Source organism: Zonotrichia albicollis, unplaced genomic scaffold (genome assembly GCF_047830755.1).
Source record: "Zonotrichia albicollis isolate bZonAlb1 unplaced genomic scaffold, bZonAlb1.hap1 Scaffold_122, whole genome shotgun sequence".
Taxonomy (NCBI): Eukaryota; Metazoa; Chordata; class Aves; order Passeriformes; family Passerellidae; genus Zonotrichia; species Zonotrichia albicollis.
Genome location: NW_027428349.1, coordinates 954365 through 977005, shown reverse-complemented (window position 1 = coordinate 977005; position 22641 = coordinate 954365). Strand labels below are relative to the sequence as shown.

The 22641-nt window shown below is 54.2% G+C and overlaps 2 long non-coding RNA genes across 2 annotated transcripts; both read left to right on the top strand.

Annotated features, from left to right (window-relative positions):
• The first annotated feature begins 2714 nt into the window (after positions 1-2714).
• On the top strand, positions 2715-4671 carry LOC141727390 (uncharacterized). The gene is made up of 4 exons (XR_012578409.1): positions 2715-2763; positions 3046-3287; positions 3762-3924; positions 4535-4671. It is a non-coding gene; the product is annotated as an uncharacterized LOC141727390 (long non-coding RNA).
• Positions 4672-4973: 302 nt separating this feature from the next.
• On the top strand, positions 4974-6286 carry LOC141727394 (uncharacterized). Its single transcript, XR_012578411.1, has 3 exons — positions 4974-5111; positions 5291-5404; positions 5888-6286. It is a non-coding gene; the product is annotated as an uncharacterized LOC141727394 (long non-coding RNA).
• The last annotated feature ends 16355 nt before the right edge of the window (positions 6287-22641 follow it).

Genomic DNA, 22641 nt, shown 5'->3' with positions numbered 1-22641 from the left:
GGCAGCCGATACCTTCTGGAAGGGATGCCAGCAGCAACATGGCCGTGCTACCAGCCCCAACAGGTGCTCCATGCAAGTCCTCCTGTCCCTGCCATGTGCCCAGGGCAGGACCCAATGTTCCCAGCGTGACCTGGGCTTTGCTGTGCACACAGGTTTGCAGAGCAGACCCTGAAGGCCCTGCTCTGCCGACTGCACTATAAGGATGTGGTGGTGGCAATGGAAGACAAGCATGGCTGGGAGATGCTGCTCTGTGCTGACACCCACCACTGTGCTGTGGGCATGCTGGCCAGGTGAGACCCCCTGCTCCCCAACTGCCCCTGGCATTTGTGTTCTGTGCCTGGGGTGCCCCTCACAGTGGGGCCCCGAGGTCTTGGGCCACAAGGCCTTGTCACCAAGGGACGGCCAAGGAGACTGCAAAAGGCTGGGAGAGGGGCATGCCCAAGAGCAGCCACCTCCCAGAGGGCCCGGCTCCCCCTTGCTGGGTGCTGGAGAAAGGCCAGACCTCTGTGAGTCAGTCCTGGGAGAGCTTTAGCCCTGCTGCCTCAGGGTTTTGCTTGCGATTTCCTCCTATCAGAGAAATGCACCACACATCTGAAGCCTTGTGTTCCACAATTGCATTCCACCTACTCGGGCTGCTCAGCAAAGACACGCCATGCCGGGATTTGGCTGCCATGGCGTTCCTTGTGGAGGTGAGGCTGAAGGCCAGCGCTGCCTGGCTGAGTTGCCTCCTGGCTCTGTGCCCTCTCGTGGCTGCAGCTGCCCAGGATGGTGCCCACACCCTGTGCTGCTGCCTGGGCCTGGCCCTGTGTGGCTCCCCTGTCACCGGCCTTGTGCCTTTCAGACCCTGGACTGCCTGGACTTGAGTGAATGCTGGGACAGCATCCTGGAGGTCATGTCCAAGAAGCTGCAGAGCGAGTGCAGGGAGATGCGTCGCTTGGCACTCAGAGGCCTCCTGGTTCTCGGCACCAGTGTCTCGGTGAGAAGAGAGCAGCAGCTGAAGCCATGCTGCCAGTGTGGGGCTGGGCAAGGCAGTTGCTTGGCCTTGCCTGGCCTTGGGATGCTGAGGCAGCTGCTCCCAGCTCTCCTGCCTCCCCCTCAAGCTGCTCCAGTGCTTTGGCACAGGCCTTTGGCCTCTGGGCCCTGTGGCAGCAGGATGGCATTTCACACACTCGTGTTCCACACAGGCTGCAGTAAGAATGTGGAGCCTGCATGAAAGGCTTGTGGAGCTGCTGCAGGAAAATGACAGCAACATGCTTAGGATGACCGTGGTTCTCCTCAGCCGTTTGTTCCTGTGCAATGGTGCCCCGCTAGCCAGCCCCCTCGCCCTGCAGCTGGCTGGGGCGCTCCTGCCACTCTTTGACAACGTAAGGCTCTGCGCCTCCAGCCATGGCCACCGGCTGCTGCCTGCAAACTTTGTGCCCTGTGCATTTTCAGGCTTGTACCCAGATGGGTGTGAAGCAGCTGATGCTGAGGTCTATTTTTCTTTCTTTTATACAGGATGATAGCCAGGTGCAGGTGTGCTCCATGTTCATCTTCCGAGAGATGCTGTATTTTTGGCCGGAAGGGAAAAAAAAGGCCCTGAAGTCACACGTTCGCCAGAGCCTGCTCCCACTGTTCTTCCACTGCCATGACGAGAACCAGCGTGTGGCAGAGGTGAGGACTCAGCAGCTGCTGCTGGCCCCCTGGCTGGGGGGCTTGGCTGCCTCCTGCTCTGGGACCTCGCGAGCTGCAGCCTCCTCCTGACCTTGGTACAGGGACCTGTGCAGGTCCTGGGCCCTGGGCTCTGGTGCCATCTCCAGGTCTCTGCTGCTCTCCAGGACTCCCAGGAAACGCTGCATTGTTCAGCCACATTCCTGCACAGGAAGGATCTCCAACACATGCTGGAGGTGGATCAGACCTGGAGGTTCTGCAAGGCCCTGGTAAGGATGGCCTGCAAGCCCCAGCCTCAGGCTGGAGCAGCCCCCTGACCGCGCTGCTCAGTGAGTGCGGCCGGCAGCTGAGCCCCTGCCCAGTGCTGCAGCCAGGGCCGCCAGCCTGCGCCCCACACGCCACTGCCTTCCCTGGGCTCTGCGGGCTCTGCTCCAGGCTCCCATGGGCCCGAGCCGGGTGCCCACAGAGCCCCGGCCCAGGTGGGCTGCGGGGCGGCACCGCGGCTCCCCGGGCAGCCGCCGGCCCTCTGCCCCTCCCCTCGGGAGCCCTTGGCCAGCGGCTGATGGCCGCGCCTCAGGGCTGTGCGGGCAGGTGAGGCCGGCGATGGGCGCAGGCAGCGCCCGGCCCAGGGGCTGAGCCCGCGCCAACTCTTCCCTCCTGCCGCTCTCTCCAGCTTGCAGAGGACAGGAGCCGAGCGGCCGAGCACCTGCGCCGGGCCCTGCGCTACGTGGAGAGCCCACAGAAGCCCCTCCGAGAGGTGGCCATCAGGTTCATGGGTGAGCCACAAGCCCGGGCTGCCCTTGCCCTCCCCGGCCCGCCGCAGCTCGGCCCCGGCCCCGCCTGCTGCCCCGGCAGCGCCAGCCGTGCCCGGCGCCGTGGAGCCCCGCCTGGCCCAGGCGCTGCTGCCGCCCTCTGGCAGCCGTGCCCTGGGGCGGCAGCATGCGGCAAGGGCCGGGCTGAGCCCTGCCGGGCCAGCAACCCGTGTGGCCACAGCGCCGGCAGCGCCGCTGGCAGGGAGCTGTGCCGCTGGGGCCGTGACAGGCTCTGTGTTCACAGGCATGGCCGGGCGGCGCCTGAGGGGGCAGCAGCAAGAGCTGCAGCTGATCTGCACTGGTGAGTGAGTGAGTGAGTGAGGGCAGCGGGCTGACCACGGAGGCTGCCGGGGGAGAGCTGCAAGGCCTGCTCTGGCTGTGGAGGGCTCTGCTCCTGTGGGCAGAGCACACGGAGCTTTCAGGGCCACATGGGCCATTGGTGGTCATCAGCTTCAGGCTGATCCCCTTGCTCTCTGCTCCCTCCTGGCCATGTCAAGAGCCGGCTGGGATGGCCCTTGCGGGGGCTCTCCTGGTGTCCCCGCAGGTCTGGCTCTGACCGTGCCTCTGTTCCTCTCTCCTGCAGCCCTGAAATGCCTGACAGAGGACATGAGCAGTGCTGTGTCACAGCTGGCACTTGAAACACTGCATGTCCTCCTGACAATACAGTGTGGGCGATATTCCAGCATCCAGAGGCTGCAAGATCAGCTGCGCAGGGCATGGAGGACTCGGCCTTGCCTGTCGGGGCTCGGCTGCCTGCTCTGCCGGATGACTGAGGAGTAGAGCTGATCTGGGAGGGTGTCTTTGCTGGGGCAATCTGGTCCAGGGGTAATTTTCCTTTTCTTTAAGATTTTTCTTTTCTTCATTTCCCAGCTAGGGTCTGGGCTTTGGCCTAGCTGTGTCCCCTGCTGATTGTGAAGTGTGTCATCAGCTGCAGGGCTTTCTGGGCTAAAAATGTCATCAAGTCACTTGGACTTGCTCTTTATGGCCTCTAAAAGCTGGACCCAATTTCGGGGCAAATTTGGAGACCTCATCTATGGGTGGATGGAGCACCTAGGATTTTCCCAATTGCTGGGAATGGTTCTCCAGGTCCCTGGAGTATCCAGGGCCCTGGTAAGTTGCAGCTGCACTCATGCCTTGATAATGAGAAGCAAAGGAACCCAGAACTTTTTGTGCTGCCTGTGTCACTGCACTGGGGTCGTGGGATGGGAACACGCAGCCCTTGTGCTGGAGCTGAGCTGCTCTGCCCAGCACTGGTGGCCGCCATCCAAGCTGGTTTTGCTTGTCCTGGTTCCCTGACAGCTGGGGCCCTGGGCAGAGCCCTGAGAGCCTGGTCTGCCCCCAGGGAAGGAGGAGCCCCTGGAGAAGCTGCACCGGGTGGGGATGATGCTGCTGCTGCTGGAGACAGCGAGGGTGACATCAAGGATGAGAAGCTCTTCCTCAGCCTGGCCACTGGAGGCTGAAGGTGATAGACTTTGATTCTGGCACCTTTTTCAAAGCCAAACTCCACAGGGAATTTGCAGATGAATCCCCACCCAGGGAAATTCGGCCAGATTTGGGCATGGCCCAGCCTGGCTGGGAACCAAAGGTTCCCCCTTTGTTGGGGCAGATGCAACTCATTCTTCAGTCACTGCCCAGCTGCTTTTGGCAGGGCTGGGAGGATGGGCTGGGGTGGGTATGAAATGGGAGTGGGCTCCTGGCTCTGCCAACAGCCCCCAGCACCCACCGTGCCCCGGGCTGGGGCTGGGGCAGCCAGCCCGACACAAACAAACCCCATGGTGGGAGCAGAGGTGGGGCTCCAAAACCTGTGCACAGCAGCTTTGCTGTGCAGGCAAGGAAGGGCTTGGGCTGCTCCACTGCCCTTGTTTGCTTTAGGATCACCGTTATTGTGGGGGGCAGTGCAGGGTGGGAGGGAGAAAGTGTGGGCTTCCCTCAGCCATGGCTGGGTTTTTCCTTGGCATGTATGGGTTGGGCCTTCCTCAAGACCCTGAAAGAGATGGGAGTTTTTACCTTTTTTCTTGTTTTCCCTTTTTGCATCTGACCTCTTTTCATTAATGTGTTGTTTGTTTTTCCAGAGGAAACATTCGAGGTGGCCCAGTGTGGATGGGGAAGTGCTTGGGAGCAGCTGTGGTGTGGATGGGCCGTGCCCTTGGAGAAGGCTGAGGACATGGTTTGGGAGCAGCTTTTCTTCCAGCCATGGGTGGCATGAAGTGAGTCCCTGTGTGCTTGGCAGGGTGGGATCAGAGCTTTTGGGAGCTGGCAGCGAGCACAGGAGCATCCTGCTCTGGGCAGCTGCTGAGGGCTGGATGTGCCGTGGCTGGCTGCAGGCTGGGCACATGTCCTGCCCTCCTGCTCTGTACCAAAGGCAGCAGGGATGGGCAGCTCTGGGCACAGCTCTGGGCACAGCCAGCATGGCCTGGGCACCACAGGCCGTGGCACAAGGGCATGGGAGCCCTCAGCTGATGGGCGGTTTCTGCTTTCTCTCCTTGCAGCCGGGCACTGCGGGTGCTGAGGCTGCTCTGGGCTCTGCCAGGGCTCTGCTGGGCTCAGCCCTGGGCCTAGCTGGGCTGGCTCTGCCCTCACATTGCTCTCACAGCTTTGCATCAGATGAGCCCATTGCAAGCACAGTGCCTGAGCTTTCTGCTTTGGCAGGTGAGTGAGACTCTGCTGCAGGCCCAGAGATTGCAGCTGGGGACACACATCCAATGGCAAGGACCCAAACTCTCCACAGTCCCAGCTGAATGCCTGGACCTGCACAGGGTGTTTTGTCTGTCCCATTCTTCCTTCTTTATTGGCTGGAATTGTGTAATTGCACTTTCTTCCTCCTCCAGAAGTGCCATGAGTGGGCCAAAGCTGGCGAGTGGGCCGTGCTCCTGAGGCAGTGCAGTCTGGAGCTGGTGGATGGGGAATTGCCCTTCTGCACTTCCATACCAGAGCAAAAAGCTGTAAGTGGGACTTTGTGTCTCTAAGAAATCCCTGTAAGTTTCAAGGGGAATGTGCAGCTCATTCGCAGGGTGAGAAGGAAGGGCATCTTCTAAAGGATTTGTGGTTTGACAGAGTTTCCATTCCCAGTCCTGCTTGGAGCTGGAAGGGCACTAAGCAATTTCCTCTTGCTTTGACTACAATTTCAAATACCAATTTTGGAAACAAAGCCCAAAATCTTTTAAGAGGCTTTTGAGGTCACAAAGATGGATCCATGTCATCAGCACATTTACAATGGAAATAAATTCTCTTTTTAAAAAGATTTAAAAAGAGTTCTCTTTTTAAAAAGATCATTAACCTCTTAATGCAAAGAATGTAAATTTGCCTTTATGTTTTGTTTTTTTCACTAACATTATGTTATGTCTTTTCACTACCACTTGGATTTTGTTCTCATCTTTTACAATTTACCTATTTTTTAGCTTTTTCCTTTTTTTTCCTTTCAATAGAAAACATGTCCTATCAAAGGAGTGTCCATTGCTCCTGGTTCCCGTGTGGAGCAGCTCCCTTCCTGCTGGCTGAGCTGCTCAGGCAGAGCCCAGCAGCTCCTGGCCCTGCAGGGCTGAGGCTTTTCCCCATTGCTGGGCACAGACTGATGGAGCAGCACTGCTGAACTCGGGCACACAGAGGGACCAGCAGCAGCTGCCTTTGGCCACCTGAGGCTCCGAGGCCCAAACTCTGAGCAGCCAGGGCTGGAAGAGACTGGCAGGATCTGATCCCTGACTCTGGGCCAGGGCTGCACAAATGACCCCACAGCAGCAGCAGCAGCAGCAGCAGCAGCAGCAGCAGCAGCAGCACATGGAGCTGACTTTGAGCACAGCCCCTGCCCCTCTTCCCTCCCGTGTGCAGCGGTGTCACAGCAGCCTGAGGCACCTGGGAGCCCCCAGTGCCAGCAGGGACTGGAGATGGCAGCCCTGGGCTACTGGAGGCTGTGCAAGGAATGGAGCTGGGCACTCCTGTCCACGGGGAGCTTCCAGATGGAAAAGGCTGCTGTGCCCAGGCAGCTCCAAGGGCATAGAAAGGAGGCTCTGGAGCACTGGATCTGTGCCAGTGCCACAGTCCTGGGCAGCAGCAACCAGTGAGCCCTGGGGGAACAGAGGGCACAGCAAGAGGGACAGAACCAGGCAAGGGCAGAGACTGGAGAGAGCCAGGCCCAGGAGCAGGAACAGCTGCTCCATTGCACTCTTGGAGAAAGCTCTTGGCTGGTTCAAAGCGCTGAAAGGCGTGAAGGGCAGAGAGGAGGCCACAGCAAACAATGGTCCTGCTTGCACAGCCTCCCCTCTCCATGTCCCAGAAGGAATTGCATGGACTGTGTTCTTCTCTCCGAGTCGTCTCGTTCAGCATGAGCAGTTCAGCACCAGGAGCTGAAGGAGCTGAAGCCTCAGGCCACAGGAGCTGGGCAAGAGGGAGCTTTTGGAGCAAAGGAATGCTGCTAAAATAGACCCAGCTGAATGCAGTGGATAGAATCATGGAATCACAGAATCCTTTCTGTTGGAAAAGCCCTCTGAGCTCACCCAGTGCAGCCGCTCACCCAGCAGTGCCAAGCCCAGTACTAAACCACGTCCTGTCCCTGAAGTGCCAAGGCCTGGACACCAGCCCTGAGTGAGGCCTGGACAGCAGGCCCTGAGCCAAAGGTGGCCTCTGGATGAACCTTCCCAGCAAAGGTTATCTTGGTATCTGCTCCCTGATGAAATATGCATGGTCATTAGCACTGTGATAGATGTAGCCACTCATTACTGAAACATATATTGACCTTTGTGTATTTAGAAGCCAGACAAGGCCATGAAATCTGACATCTGGCCTTGTTTGGGGCTGTATGGTCAAAGTCACCTCCCTTGGTTCCTCCTTGAGCCCTGGCCAGGCTTTGGGAGGGACCCAAGAGGAGGATGAAAGCAGATGTTGCCACACTAGCAGTGCTGTCAGTTTGTTCATTCAGCACTGTCAGAGCTGGGCCCTCTCCCAGTGGGGTTGGAGCCTCTCCTGGGGCTGGAGGCACCTGCAGGAATTCCCAGTGCCCAGGAGTGGCTCTGCAGCCCTTGGCTGTGACAGCTTCCCCAGCTGCTGTGTGGGTCTGGGGGATGGTAAAGGCTGAGGGTAAATGCTGCTGGATCTTTGTTAATCACTGCTGCAGTCTTTGGTGGGGATGGTTGGGTGCATTGCTGAGCTGCTCCTTTTGTGATTCTTTGCTGCTCTGAACTGCAGGAAATGACACTGATTCCTTCAGCTGGAGTTTGAAGGAATTTGGTACTGACCCTGCCCACTGGTAAAACAAAACTGGCACAGTCTGTCCAGATGACAACAAAATGTCGCTTGTTCTATGTAAATGTGAGGAGTCAGTCCCATCAGAAATTCCCAGATGGGAAACCCTTCCCTGGAGTTCCCTGGCTCTGGAGTGGGCTGAGGTCGGAGCCCCGTGTGAGCAGTGGGGCAGTCGGGTAAAAGAAGCTGCACCCCTGGATGGCTTCAAATGCATCCAAAAATTGCACCTGGAAAAGGAAAAGACCTTGTGGGTTTGGGCAGACAAAGATGAATTTGTTGAGAGTACATAGGAAACAGCACCTTCAGAAGGAACAATTATTGTTGGAATGCTCCCACATTGAGCAACAGAAGAAGGTTTTAATCTTGAGCTGATATGCATTTGTACAAGTGAAATACTGATATAATAAATATCTATATACATATTTATAGTATAATAAGACATACATATAATATATCTATATATACATATATATATAATTAATATATATATTAATATATTCACATATATAAGTGGGTATATATGTGAATACACATATGTGTAAAACAATATGTATATATTGTTTATATTGTTTAACACATCCTGCCAGACCAGATCTCCCTGTTTGCCCCAAGGGCCCCTTTGGGAAATGCTCTGATCCACGGGGCTCTGTGTGAAGGCTGCTGTGACACTGAGGGACTTGCACAGGAATTCCATTCAGGAGCCTGGGTGCCCCTCAGGGACTGGGACCCAGCCCCTTCCACCCAGAGGGGAAAGGGCCCCCCAAGCCTTGTTAGCCACAGACAGCATGGTAAAGCTGAACAGCAAAGGGCCTGGGGGCATTATTCTGGAATTAAAAAGGTGCCAGCTCCATGGACAACAGAATTCTTGTTCCTAATTTGAATGAGACTGAGAAAAAAGAATGAAGAATGGTGTCACTAAAGTACTACTGGTGTCTGTAAGGTGTACCTTGATAGTCAGCCAGAATCTTTGTCTGCCACAAACACCTCTAGTGTTTCACCAAGGGATTGGTCATCAAAATGTAATGATGAGTTATGATGGATTGCTGATCTTCCTTTGTAATTCTTTGCTAATGATGATGTGCTTTGCTGACTTTATCCTTTTGTAATCTTGGCAGGTGTGCATGATATAAATGACACAATTCCTTAAGTTGGTGTCTGTGTCTTTGGCAGTGACCCTGCCCACTGGTGAAACAGGGCCCCCTCTTGCCTATGTGTTCCCTGGGAAGGCAAAAGCCCTCACTCCAAAGTTCCCCCCTTCCTCCCTGTTCCCCCCATCACACCCTGAGCATGATGTGCTCTGGTCTTGGGTATGCCCTGGGTCAGTTGGGGTCCCCTGTCCTGGCTGTGTCCCCTGCCCAGCTCCCCCGCAGCCCCAGCCCCTCCCCAGCGTGGCTGACGAGGGGCAGGACAGGCCTTGCAGCTCAGCAAGAACAAAACCATCTCTGCGTGCTCAGCCCTGTGCTCAGCACCCGGCCCAGCAGTGTCTCAGTGCCAGGGGCTGTGCCCTCAGTCCCTGCCAGGGGTTTCCATGGCAACTACCAGGCCAGGTGACCCAGGTGTTTTCCCAGGGCCGGTTGCCATGGAAACAGTGCCCAGCCCTGCCCCTTTCTGTCTGGCTGACCTGGCCTTTGGCCCTGGCAGTGCCGTTGGCTGCTGGTTCCTGGTGCCTGAGCAGCCAGCGCGGCACAGGGCAGGTGGCCATGGCACAGCCCCCAGCAAGGGATCCCCTCTGGTTCTGGGCATTGACACCAGCCCTGAGCAAGGGGCAGCTTTCCATGGCCACAAACCACCACAAGGGCTCGGGGCTTTAGTTGCCATGGCACTAAACCAAGGACTGGGTCCCTGTGGCCATTGCCATGGCACCTGGTGGCACCAACCAGTGTCACTGCAATTGTACCTGGAACAGCCCAGGCACCACTTTGTCCTGAGGGTTTCCATGCCAGCTGAGGACACCAACAGCCGCTGCTCTGCAAGGGCCATGGGGGAGACGGGAAGGAACAGCAGAGCAGGGGCTGATCCATCCCCAGTTCGCTGCACAGCCCAGGGCAGCGTCCCAGAGCGTCCTCATGGAGCTGCCAACAACATCCCCCCCTCTGCAGCCCTGGCCTCTCCCCCAGCTCACACAGGTGCCCCATCCTTGCAGGCACAGACACGACATGGCAGCACTGGCTCAGCAGCCACTGTTTGCATTGCACACAGCAGGGGGAGCACCCCCATGCTGTTGGTGTGGGGACATGAACCTGAGGGAGCACAAATGCCATCAGTCCCTGGGGCCAGCAAGGGCTGGGGGACACCAGGGAAACCACTCAGCTTTGTCCTGGCCTCTGCAGTCAGCCAGAAAGTTTGTTCCCATCAGCTGGGAGTTTCCTGTCCCCCTGCAGACGCTGTTGCTCACAGCCAGGGCTGCCTGGCAGCCACCCCCAAACTGCCCTGAGCATTTCCTTGGCTTCACCTTTGCTTTCTTTCCTCTTCCTGAAACAAATTTCTTCCCATTGCCCACCCATGTCCCCTCCCCTGCAAACAGCCCATCCCTGTTTGCCATTTCCTCTCTGGCCCCACTCCCCGTTGCAGTTCCTGACTTGGCACCGTGGGAACGTCCCTTGGGGAGCAGGACCATCCTACAAGTGCTGCAGGAATTGTCTGCAGGCTCCTGCAGTGCCTTGTGCTGCTCTGTGTCTGGCTCTGGGGCTCCCTGTTCTGGGCAGTGAGAAGGAGCTGCAGAGGCTCTGCAGGACTGACAGGATGGGCTTTGGGGCTGGCAGGAGAAGCTGAGGGACCTGGGCTGCTGGAGCTGCTGAAGAGGAGGCTCAGGGCTCATCCTGCAACTGCTCCAAGGGTGGTTCCAGAGAATCCCAGAATCAGCAAGGGTGGAACAGGCCATGGAGATCATCAGGTCCAAACTGTGCCCTGACAGCACCTTGTCTCCCTTGAGCCTCCTCTTCTCCAGGATAAACAACCCCAGCTCCCTCAGCCACTCCTCAAAGCTCTTGTGCTCCAGATCCCTCCCCAGCCTTGTTGCTCACCTCTTGACACACTCCAGCCCCTCCATGTTCTTACTAAATTGGGGAGCCCAGAACTAGACACAGCACTCGAGGTGCTGCCCAAGCAGTGCTGAGCACAGGGGAAGAATCCCTGTCCTGCTCCTGCTGGCAACACCATTCCTGATCCATAGGAGTGGCAGGGGTTGCATGAGGGGAATGGTGGGGAGTGTTGGGAAAAAAGTGTTACTGATTGCCAGCCATGAAGGATTTTGATTTTCCTATTTATTCAGGCTGCATTACAAGGTGCAGGGGATCAATATCAATTGGACGTTGCTGATACCAATCTGTAAACCAGAAAAGAAAACAGGACAAAACAATTTTCTCTGCATTGATTTCAATACAGTATATTCACTTTGAATACACTTCTGAAATATATCTAATTAACCACATGTTATGTTTGCCCAATTATCTCATCATTAAAAAGAACCAAACAATATTAAAAGTAGTAACAATTTAAATGAAATAATTTAAAAAATAAATACAAATCAGGGATAATTTGGTTCAAATAATAGTGCATAAGCAAAAACAACCGCAGGGTATGGAGGGCAGGGTTCAATGACCCTTGCCATTTCACGTACAAGCTTGCCAAGTGAAAGTCACCCCTTACATGCCGTGTGTCAATGCCATCTCCTCCTATTTTTGGTTCGTCACTTATCTGTCTCTGCCTTCATTACCACCTTTACCACGCATGCGCCACCACTCGGTTTGGTGGTCGCACAAGTCTTTGGGGGTCGTCACTGATGAAGGCCCTGTAGTCTTCTTCGTTGTCCTTTAATTCACCTTTGGGTTACACATGCGCACCAAGCCAGTACAATGTAAGCCAAGACTAACATATCACTGCATCTACATATCAAAGCAATAAGTCCTTTATAATTAGCATTTTCTTGGACCCAACCAGGTTCCTAGTCATTTTTAGAAACTGTATCTCCAGCTTCTTTCCTGTGGTCCTTGAGAACATCTGCTGGGAAGAGGGGGTGGGTGGAGCCCCTCCTTTCCATCTCTTCTTTGGCATTACAACTTTTAACTATTAACCGTTTTATTATTCTCAAATATTAATTACTGTATCAATATTGATTACTGTTTCAATTTTTTATCAGCACGAATCATACCTATTTATCACACACAGAAGAATTTAAAACTTCTATTATTATTAGGGGCTGGTTTTTTTCGGGTGTTTTTGCACTATTGTTTATGTGCCTTTTTCATTGAATTCCTGAACTGAAGAGCTCAAGAAAGAACAGATCTCTGGAGTAACAAAATTCATCAGCAACGTCCAAGTAGCTGAGGATCCATCCCCATGGGAGCAGCAATTAACAGAAATAGGCACAGCTTTGTGGCTGCCCCAGCTTTGGCATGGGCCCTGGGCCTGGAGCAGGAGCAGGAGCAGCTCTTGAGGGCCCCAAGGCTGGGGCTCTTGTGCTGCCCTGGGCAGATGGGATGGCAGCAGGGGCTGCAGAGCTCTCAGCACCTCAGCCTGACGGGGAGCAGGGCAGCCAGGGAGCCTCCTTTGGCCTTGGCCAAGCACCTTCCCCCATGGCTGGGGCTGACTCCTGTGGCAGCTGCAGCTGCTGCTGTGCCTTTGCCAGGGGCTGAGGCCATGGGGCAGTGCCCAGAGCAGCCTGGCTTGAGCAGAGCTGTGGGGCCAGAGCCGGCTGGGCTGGGCTGGGGAGAGGCCCTTGGTGCTGCCCAGAGCTCAGGGCAGCTGGCAGAGCTTGCAGGGAGCCGGGCTGGGCTCAGAAACCATCAGTGTCCATCTCAGCCTGGCTGAGCGTGCAGGGGCAGGACTCAGGCCAGGCCTTGTGGGGCAGGGCCAGAGCCTGTGCAAGGCATTGCAAACAGGCAAGTGGCCCAGAGAGGAGGCTGCTCTGTGCCCTTGGAGGTGTGGACAGAGCAGGGAGGGGGCCCAGGACATTTGTCAGCGCCAGCCTCTGTGCCCAGCTCTAGGCAGCCCTGGCTGCTGAGCCAAGCTTTGGCCTGGGCTGAGTTTGGCTGTGGCCCAGCTCCATCCTCCTGCGGGGCTCAGGGCCTGTTCCCAGCCATGGCCAGCCCTTGCTGCCTCTCTGCTGGCCCAGAGGCTGGCAGAGCCCGGGGCAGGGCTGTCTGTGCAGCCCCACAGGTGCCACGGGCTCTGCAGGAGCTGGCAGAGGCTGCCCAGCAGGGAGGCCATGGGGCACAGAGCCCCAAGGCTGCTGTGGGCACCACGGCACAGGGGCCGTTCCCAGCCGCAATGCTCCTGGCCTGGGCTGGGCCTGCACAGGGGCTGGGCCACCATGGCTGGGCCAGCACAGGGCCACAAAGGGGCCACACAGCCACTGCCAGGGACTGACAGCAAGGCCAGGCACACACAAGCAATTGCTGAGCATGGCCTGCGCTGGCCAGCTGGGGGCTGCAGCAACACTCCAGAGCCCAAAGAGCCTCCATGGCTGTGCTGGAGACCAAGGCTGCAGGAGGGAAATGCAGGGCTGCTGCAGGATGGGGAGGGCATTGAATTCCAGCACACACCTCAGCTCTCTGATGATCCCGGCACCATGCTGGGCCCTGTTTCAGACTGGAGCAGAGCAGATGTTGATGGGACAGGAGCCCTGCAGGGCTGTCAGGGACCTGCAGCTTGCAAGGTGCTCTGCTGTCCCTCAGGTGCTCTTGGAAATATCCAAGGCCTGCTGGGCACCTAAGGGCACAAGTGGCACTGCCTGTTAAAGGGCACACAATTGATATATGCCTGGATAGGGGCACAGGTTTTAATACCTGTTAATTTCATAATATACAAGCGAATCTTTATTGTCTGGGTCATTTGAAAACTTTTGAGAAATGGCAATGTTTTCCCACCAGTAACAGGAATTTCCTGGATCTACTGGATTCTTCTTCTGATGGCAAGAGAAGAAATACTCATCTTTCCCTCTGCCTTTGCCACCAACATTCAGTCTAATATTTAATGACCCTCTCCCTTCAGGTGTTTCCAGCTCTCCTGTTGAAATGGCCCTGTCTAAGAACATCTGTTCATTTAGAGCAGCTGCATCTATGTCCTCTCCATTGCTCCCAGATTTTCTCATCCAGATGCTCTCTGGTCATTCAAGTGCCTCTCAACTGACTGGTTTCATGCTTTGAACATCAGGGAGTTATCAAATCTTTCTGAAGTTCAAATAAATATCACATTAGACAGCATCCTAATGGTGTTTATATCTATCACAGAATTACCATTTCTTATATCTTTGTCCAAAACTCTTGCTATACGATAATCCCTGGGGAATGGTGGACATGTGAGATGCAGCTGGGACATCCCAGAGAGCCGTGGAAAGAGCTGTGATAGTTATTAAACTGTTAAAATGTTCAACTTGTGGTTGTTGGCAAGAAATCTTTCTGTGCCACTGAGTGTCACCAGTCCCTGAGCCCAAAGGACACAAACCTGTTGAGTTGTGGTTCCCACTTCAGGAGCTGCACTTGGACCTTGGCTCTGCACAGGAGAGCTCTTCATCCCCTTTCTCTCTTTACCTCCCTCTGGGCATGGAGGGATCTCCTGACTTCAGCCTGTGACTCATGTGTGCAAAGAGCAAATCTGGGCAGAATCAGGTCAGGGACAGTTTGGGGGGACCTTGGGATCTGTACTGGGCACAGAAGGTGTTTTCCATTGCTCTGAGACTGTCTGCTGTGGAAAGCAGATTTAATATCCAGCAGAGGAATGACTTTTGCATTTCATGGAGCCGTGCCTTCCCCTGGCTTTGATGGCTGGCAATAAATGAACATCACTCTGTGTCTCAGGCGGCTCCTTCTCCAAGGAAAGCAGGTGGGAGTTGGAGCCAAGGAGCTGAAAGCTGCAGGTGCAGCCTGGGCTGGAGGGAGCTCAGATTTGCACAAGGCTGCTCTGAGTGCCAGGGCTTGGGTGGGGGAAATGGTGGGGTGGGGGTAGGGACAGAGTCAGATTGATTGTCAGCCATGAAGGGTCTTGATTTTCATATCTACTCAGACTGCATGAGGATGTACTTGGATTCAGTGACAATTGGAGATTTCACATATCAATGTATTAACAGGGAAAAAAACCTAAACAGGACGTAAAAAATTTATTCTTACTGTCTTTTTTAAATATAATGCATACACTTTTTATATACTACTGAGATCTGTTGAATTAACCACAAAAGATTTGAACATTAACATAAAATTGTTCCCAGAGGCTTGGCTTGTTCAGTTGTTCTGAATGGTAATGAGCCCTGGGACACTGAATTCCTGCACTGAAGAGCTGAAGGCTGAACAAGCCCCTGGAGCAGGAAAATTCAGCAGCAGCCTCCAAGTTGCTGAGGATGTCAGCAGCCCCCAGTGAGGCCATTCCTGCCCAGAGACCGTGGGGGAATGGGCAGACAAGGAGAGCGTCCCTGGGGCTGGGGCAGCACAACTCAGAGGCACCAGGGGCTCCAGCTGGGAAATGGAGTGTGGAATGTGGCTGGGAAAACCCTGCCTGGGCTGTGCCAAGCAGGACACACAAGCCTGACCCCCATTCCACAAACAACTCTCTCAATGAGATATTTAAAAAGAATTACAGATGTTTGTGTTCTCTGAATTGGATACACTGGAGAAATACCAAGAAGAGAATCTCAGGAGCTCAAAACAACAAAACAGACTTTACTGGCAACTTTAGAAAATTAGAGAAACTTGACAAATAGTTTAATATAGCATTCAATCAATCAAAAAAACATTTTGCATTAACTTGGCCCATTCAACTTGACAAAGTCTAAGCCTGTTTAATGGAATGTTAATCAAAATTTGCAAGAGCAGGGAATTAGAAGAAGACACAGAAAGAGAGAAAGAAACAAAAAAATTAGAGAAGCACACACACAGCTACTAAACCCTGGAGTTCAGCTGTGTTCTGATGGAAATTCCAAGAGGAGATAGGGTCAAGATGTGTGCTTGCCTTGTGGTCAGCCTTCAATACCCCTTGGTCTTCCTGGGCCCTTCCCCCAGGTGGGACTTGGGCTCATTTGGTCCCTCAGGAGCTGGGCTGGGGGCTGCAGAGGTGGCTGTGGAGTATTGCCTGTGCTGTGCCAGGGACTGGCAGCCACTGCTGGGCTGGGATAGAGGCTCTGGGGGGATTGGGGTGCCAGGGCAGAGTAAGGCTGGACCTGCCCCTTCCTCCCCCACACATGAAATGTTTTGAGCCAGCAATCTCCTCCAGTCTGTCACAATTGGGAATGTTGGAGGTGGAACCCCAGTTCTGGCCAGGGGCACCTGGCTGAGAAGGACAGTTCTTTTCCATAGGAGGGAAAGCACGGACCCCAGTGTTTGGAAGGCAGGTGAGAGCCTCACTAGGCCAAGGCCAGTCAGACTTGCCAGTAATGGTAGATTTTGTCTGGGATCAGTATTTGGATATAGGGAATTTTGGAGGTTGTCCTGGGGTGACGTTATGATGCTTGTATATCCCCATTCATCTGTTCTGTGCCTTTAAGACCGGCCCTGAAGAGTGGAAGTTTTGTTTGGGTTTCTCTTATCAGGACACAGAGACAAGCAGTACACAGAGCTGTTTTTTTTTTTACTTCCAGCTTCGACTCGCTGCTTTTGCTTGCTGCTTTTGCTTGCTCTCTTTTTCTGCTCTTGCTTCTGCTCTGCTTTCTGCCTCTGCTTATTAGCTAGTTCTAGCTAAACAGTCCACATTGCTTCCTGGACTGTTTCTCCTCTCCTGTTCCTGTGACCATCTCGAACCTGCTCCGGACTGGGACCCGGGAACACCAAGGGTTCGGCTGCAGCGGCTGGCCCAGCGCCGGAGGGACTGAGAACAGAGCAACCACCCCTGAAAGAGATTTTCTGATTTTGCCATCTTTCTCAGAGCGGTGTCATCGGGTATTGTTCATTTTGTGTGCTGGGGGGTGCGGGGCCAGTCAAATAAACAGGTTCTTTCCACCTCTCTCCGAGGAATTTTTTCCCGAACCGGTTGGGGGGAGGGGCCGTGTGGGTTTTGCTTTCTGGAGGGGCCCTCCTTTGCAGATTCTTTAACAAATTTGCCCTAAACCAGTACAGAGGTGGAACCCCAATCTCAGCCATGGGCACCTGGAGAAGCAGGACAGTTCTTTCCCATAGGAAGGAAAGCATGGAGTCTTCCCAGGGGTTTTCGGGATAGAAGAGAGGTGATCCTTGTGAAACCATTGCCAGCCAGACATGTCCTGGCAATATTCCTTTTGGAACAATCCCTGGATATAAGGAAGTTTGGAGGTAAAATCCCAATTGTGGCCATGGGTGCCTGGAGGAGAAGACGAGTTCTTTTCCATAGAAGGGAAAGTATGGAGCCCCAGTGTTTCAATAGCAGAAGAGGCCCTCAAAATGCCAAGGTCAGCTGGATCAGTCAGGTGGCCCTTGGGAGGCCAAACTAGGCAGACCTGCTCCATGTTCCCTTGGTATTGAGGGGCCTCACAGTGTCACAATGGTGCCTTGGATCTATGATGCCCCACAGTGCCATAAAGGTGACTTGTTTCTACGGGGTCCTACAGTGTCACAGTGGACCCCATGTTCCAGAAGGCCCTGCAGTGTCACAATGGTCCCAAAGGTTCCATGAGTCTTGCGTGTCACAATGGTCTCCATGGTTCCCCAGTCCCCACAGTGTCACATGACTCCTATATTCCATGTGCCCTGCAATGTCACAGTGGACCTTTAGACCCTGGGGATTTGCAGTGTCACAAAAGTCTCCTTTCGCTCCACAGTGTCACAATGGACCATTGATGACAGGAGTCCCCGCTGTGTCACCCTGGATCTTTGGTTCCATGCTGCCCTGCAGTGTCACAATGAACCCTTGGAACCATGAGGTTGTGAAGTGCCTTATTGGTCTCTCCATGGTTCCATGAGGCCTTGCAATGTCACAATGGACCTTTGGCTCCATGGGGTCTCACAGTGTCACAAAGGTCCTTGGTTCCATGACACCCCAAAGCGTCACAATGGTCTCCATCATTCCATGAAGCCTCATGGTGTCACAATGGACCCTTGGTTTGACGGGGCCTCTCAGTGTCACAATGATCCCTACATTCCATGGAGCCACACAGCGTCAGTACAGTCCCCTTGGCTCAAGGAGGCCCAGCAATGTCACAGTGCTCTCCATGATTCCATGAGGCCCCAGAGTGTCACAATGGTCCCTTGGTCTCACAGGACCCCACCGTGTCACAATGGTCCCTTGGTCTCACAATGCCCCACAGTGTCACAATGGTCCCTTAGTCTCACAGGGCCCACAGTGTCACAATGGTCCCTTGGTTCCATGGCCCTGTGCTGCTGCATTCCTCCCTCCCCTTCTCAGGCCACTCTGCCAGCTGAGAAATGCTCCTTGGGTGTCTCAGCCTTGGCCAACAGCCCCTGGGCTCAGCTCCTCTGCAGCTCATCACAAACACTGTCTGCTCCAGGCACTGCTGCTACCCAACCAGCTCCTGGTTTCTGTAGGAGCAGCCCTGGGACCTGTTTTTGTTCCCTCCGTGGCACAAGATCCCAGTTCTCATAGTGACAAAGAAAGCTGTTGGTGGCAAGTGTGGCCAGGATGAGTCATTGCTGTGACTGAAGCCCCTTTCTTGGGGCCCTGCAAACAGCTCTCCAAAAGGAGCCCTTGGAGCTCTCCTGGGCCAGCGACTCCCTCTGAGTGGGGCCTCTCCCAGTCGGGAACTCTCCCGTTTGCTGCACTCAGGGATCCTGAACAACGATGGAGCCTGGGCCGATCCCCCCACTCCTCCAGGCTCAACCCTTTGCCCTTTGCTGGGGAGATGCCAAAGGATCCACAGTGAACATTGCCTGCCCTCAGGGGAATTTCTCACAGATGCCTTGCACTGACTCTTGGTGTCTGTGTGCACACAGGAGTGCCTGTGCTGGGGAAATGTGGCAGAAATGCTGCTCTCTGAGGGGTTGGAGAGTCTTGGATAGCTGAGTCAGTCAGATATCCAGATATAAGTAAGTAATGTTAAGTCACGAGGTCTAAGATAAGTTAAATACTGATAGAGTATTTCTTTTGCTAAGCTGTTATGTTTAAGTTATTAGCTAAGTTAAATATTGTTAAGTGTTACTCTATTAAATTGCTAAGTCATGCGTTATAAGTTAGGTCAAATACTGTTAAGTGCCGCTCTTTTGCTAAATTGTGAAGTTTAAGGCATCAGTTAGGGTTAAGGTATAAGTTAAGTACTGTTAAGTTTGCGCTCTTTTAAGCTTTAGGCCATATTCCTTTTATCCTTGCCCTCACTATCCTTGTGTCATACACACACACACACAGGGACAGTTCTCAGTTAATTTGTGATTTGACTGCCTGGATTTTCTTTGCTTTTGTTGTTGCTTTGTTTCCTTGGTGTGCCTGAAGTGTCCAGTCAGGAGCAGAGCAACTCTTGCCAAGGAACTCTGTGCTGCTGTCCCTAATATTAAATCTGGTTTTTGCTTCTCCCTTGCTGGGGATTTTTTCAGTGCTCTCAGCCCTCATTCGGAACAGGGTGAAGGAGCCCTGGCCTAGGCTCTGGCCCTGGGGGACACGGGGACGCTGCCGGGGGGTCCCTGTCCCCCTGTTCCACCCCCAGGGCCCTTGCCCCCGTCCCCGTGTCAGGCTCTGGGGTCGATCTCGTGGAACATCCTCTGGGGGAGGCTGCGGGGCCGGGGGTGGGGGGAGCCGGGGGGACAGGGTACCCCGCTGTGCACGAGCAGGGTTGGACTGCTCTGGGGGAGCTGTGAGGGGGGCCGGAGCAGAGTGACCTCCCCAGTGACCTCACACAGCCCTGTGATGTCACACAGCCCCTCTGATATCACACAGCCTCCTGTGATGTTGCAGCCCACTCTGGGATATCACATCACACCCTTGTGATGTCTCAGAGCCAGCTCTGCGGTAACACTCTGTGATGTCATACAGCTGTGCTGTGATGTCACAGAAGATTCTGTGATGTCAAAAAGTTACCAAGTGATGTCATTGTCTGTTCTGTGATGTCACAGCCAGATCTCTGTTGTCAAAAAATCCTGTCTGTAGTGTCATACTGGCATTCTGTAATGTCACAGCACACACTTTGACCTTACAGGCTTCTCTATGATGTCATACAGCCATGCCATGATGTCAAAGCCTTCTCTGTGATGTCACAGAATCCCCTCTATGATGGTGTAGCTGCTTGATGACCTCACACAAAAAAAGTCTGTGATGTCATAGCCCAATCTGTGACCTCACACAGCCCACTCTGCGCTGTCACACAGCTCTTTGCTGACATCATAGCTGCTCTGTGGTTCTGTGACACAGCCACAGAGGAGCTGCTGTGACACAGCCCCCTCTGGGACATCCCACAGCCCCTGCCAGTGCTGAGCCCCTGTGAGCTCTGTCTGTGCCCTGCTGGTGTCCCTGAGGGGCCCTGGCAGTGCCCCAGCCCTGCTGGGCTGTGCACAGGAGCTGCTCCTGGCCAGAGCTGTCTCTCTGCAGCGCTGCCCTTGCCAGGGGCTGCCTCTGGGCCAGGAGCTTGGCCCAGCTCAGCAGCACAGACACAGCACAGGGACTTCAATGACCCTCTGGGGCTTTGGTGCTCTTTGCATCAGACTCAGTCCCTCAGAGTGTGCTCAAAAATTTCTGAGGAATTCCAAAAGTGATTGAAACACTGAAATTTCTCATAATATAAATAGATTCATCTGAGGGACAGGACTGAGAAAGTGTCCCCAGGTTCCAGGTAGAGGAGAACACAGGTGGCATTGATGACACATGGGGGCAAGCAAGGGAAAGGTGTCTCTGATGCTGAGCACACCTGCACCTCTGTCCCTTCAGGCTGTTGGCATCCCCCAGCTGCCCCACCTGGCTGGGCCCTTCCTTTGCTCACAGCTCTGCCTCCTGCCTGCCTCTGCCTGCCCACACAAAGCCTTGGGCTGCTCCAGGCTCCTGCTGGGGGATTTGCTGCACCACAGCCCTGCCCTGGTAGGGAAATTCCTTTCTCCTGGTGTCCACTCTGCACCTCCCCAGCTGCTCTAGGTGCTATTATGTCTTCTTCAGGCTCATTCCCACTATGAAGAAAAGCTCCTGCCCCTCTGAAACCACTCTTCCATCCCTCTCAGGCTACTCCAGTTCTGTCCTCAGTCTCCACACCACTGAGCCCGGAGCCTGCAGACTCCCCCTGCTGGTTTTGTGATGAGGCCTCCAAAACCCCATCCTGGGAGATTTTTGTGTCTTCTCCAAGGTCTGTGAAAATGGAAAAATAGTGATCAAAGTTATTTTCTCCACAATCTTGCAACGACAGAACAAGGGCCAATATCTTTGAACTGAATCAGGGTGGATTTATATATCTTAGAAGGAGGAAATATTTTACAAGTATGAGGACAGCTCAAAACTGCAGCTGATTTTCCAGGGAAGTGGATTCCCCATCCCAGGAATTGTCCAAGAGCAAGAACTTTGTGCAACCTGACCCAGTGAAACCCTCTCATCCCCAAAGACAGAATTCCTGTAGTGTGGGTTCTCTGCTGTGCTGGGAGCGCTCACAACGCTTCTGGCCAGAATGTTGCTGAGGGCAGCCGGGCTGCTGCAGGGGCAGTGACCTCACAGCCATCACCATTGCAGCCCTGTCCCCTGGGCCTGGCTCTCTCCTTTGCTCAGCCCCTGCCTTGGCTCTGCTGGCATGAAGAGTTTTGTCATTAATATCTTGTCCCCAAGGTGCTGGGGCCAATGGCTTCCCAGTCAGGCTCCTGGAGCAGAAGTGGCTTTTCAGAGCCCAGCCAGGAATGAGCCCTGAGGCAGCAGCTCTGCAGTGGTGGCCACCAGGCCGGGCTGCCAAGGGAGACTCTGGCCATGGCCTGCAAGCAGCTGCTGCTGCCAAGGTGCCTTTGGTGCCTCAGACTCTCCCTGGCACAGCTCCCAGCACGGCACTCTGCCCTTGTGCCCGAGCCCTTCCCTGCGCTGGGGCTGGCCTGGGGCTTTTCCTGCAGTGGGACCTGCCCTGCTCATGGCACAGGAAAGGCAGTTCTTGCTGGAGCAGGAGGCTGTGTGCCTGCAATGGGCTCCAACAGCTCCAGCAAGGCCCTGTTGACTTCAAAATTGCTGTCTAGAGCAGAATATTCTAATTGTTAGAGCTCCAATGCTGTGGAGGAAATAACTCTGATCAAGACCTTTCTGTCTAAGCATGATCAGAATCAATCAGAGCTGTATTTCTAGAAATCTGTCTGGTATACCATCATTAATCCTGTGGGACAAGTTCAATTCCCCCTGCCCAATCTTTTGCACCTTGGTCAATGTCTGGGGCTGGGATTGGATCCAGCCACTCCCAGTCTCCTGTCTGAGAAGAAATTTTAGAAGTCTATGGGTTCTGGAGGGTTTTATGGGTTCTATGGTGGCTGCTGGGTGTCATTTCTCCATCCCATGACTCAGCAGGAGTTTCTTCAAGAAAGAAACAAAGCTTTTGCCTGCAGCTCCCACTCTGCCCATGACAGGAACCACTGTGAGTGTCTGGGACATTCTGGGTCTTTGGCAGCCTGGAGACTCCTGGGATGTCACTGTGGAGCCCCCGTGAGTGCCTATGACAGATCAGTGCCTTTGCAGCCCAAGGTGCCCTGGGATGTCACCATGGAATGGCTGTGACTGCCTCTGAGCACAGGGCTCTTTACCATCCCCAGAAAGCCCTGGGAGGTCTCCATGGAGCTCCTATCTCTGCGTGGGACATTCCAGGTCTTGAACGGCCTGGAGACTCTTGGAATATCCCCATGTGTTGCTATAGGACACGAAAGAACACAAGCACACATCGCTGTTCTCATGGTGAAAAAAAAAAGGAAAGGTAATTTTCTGACTCCAACATTTATAGTTTCCCAAGAGTGACAGTGGATTGGAGGGCGAGAGTGCCACCTCTCGAATGACACTGGACAAACCAAGAGTCCATCAACTTTCTCCTCCTCCATAAAGGAATACAAAACAATGAGTAATTTACAGCAAGTGTGCGAGAAAGTTCGCTACAAGAATGTCAATA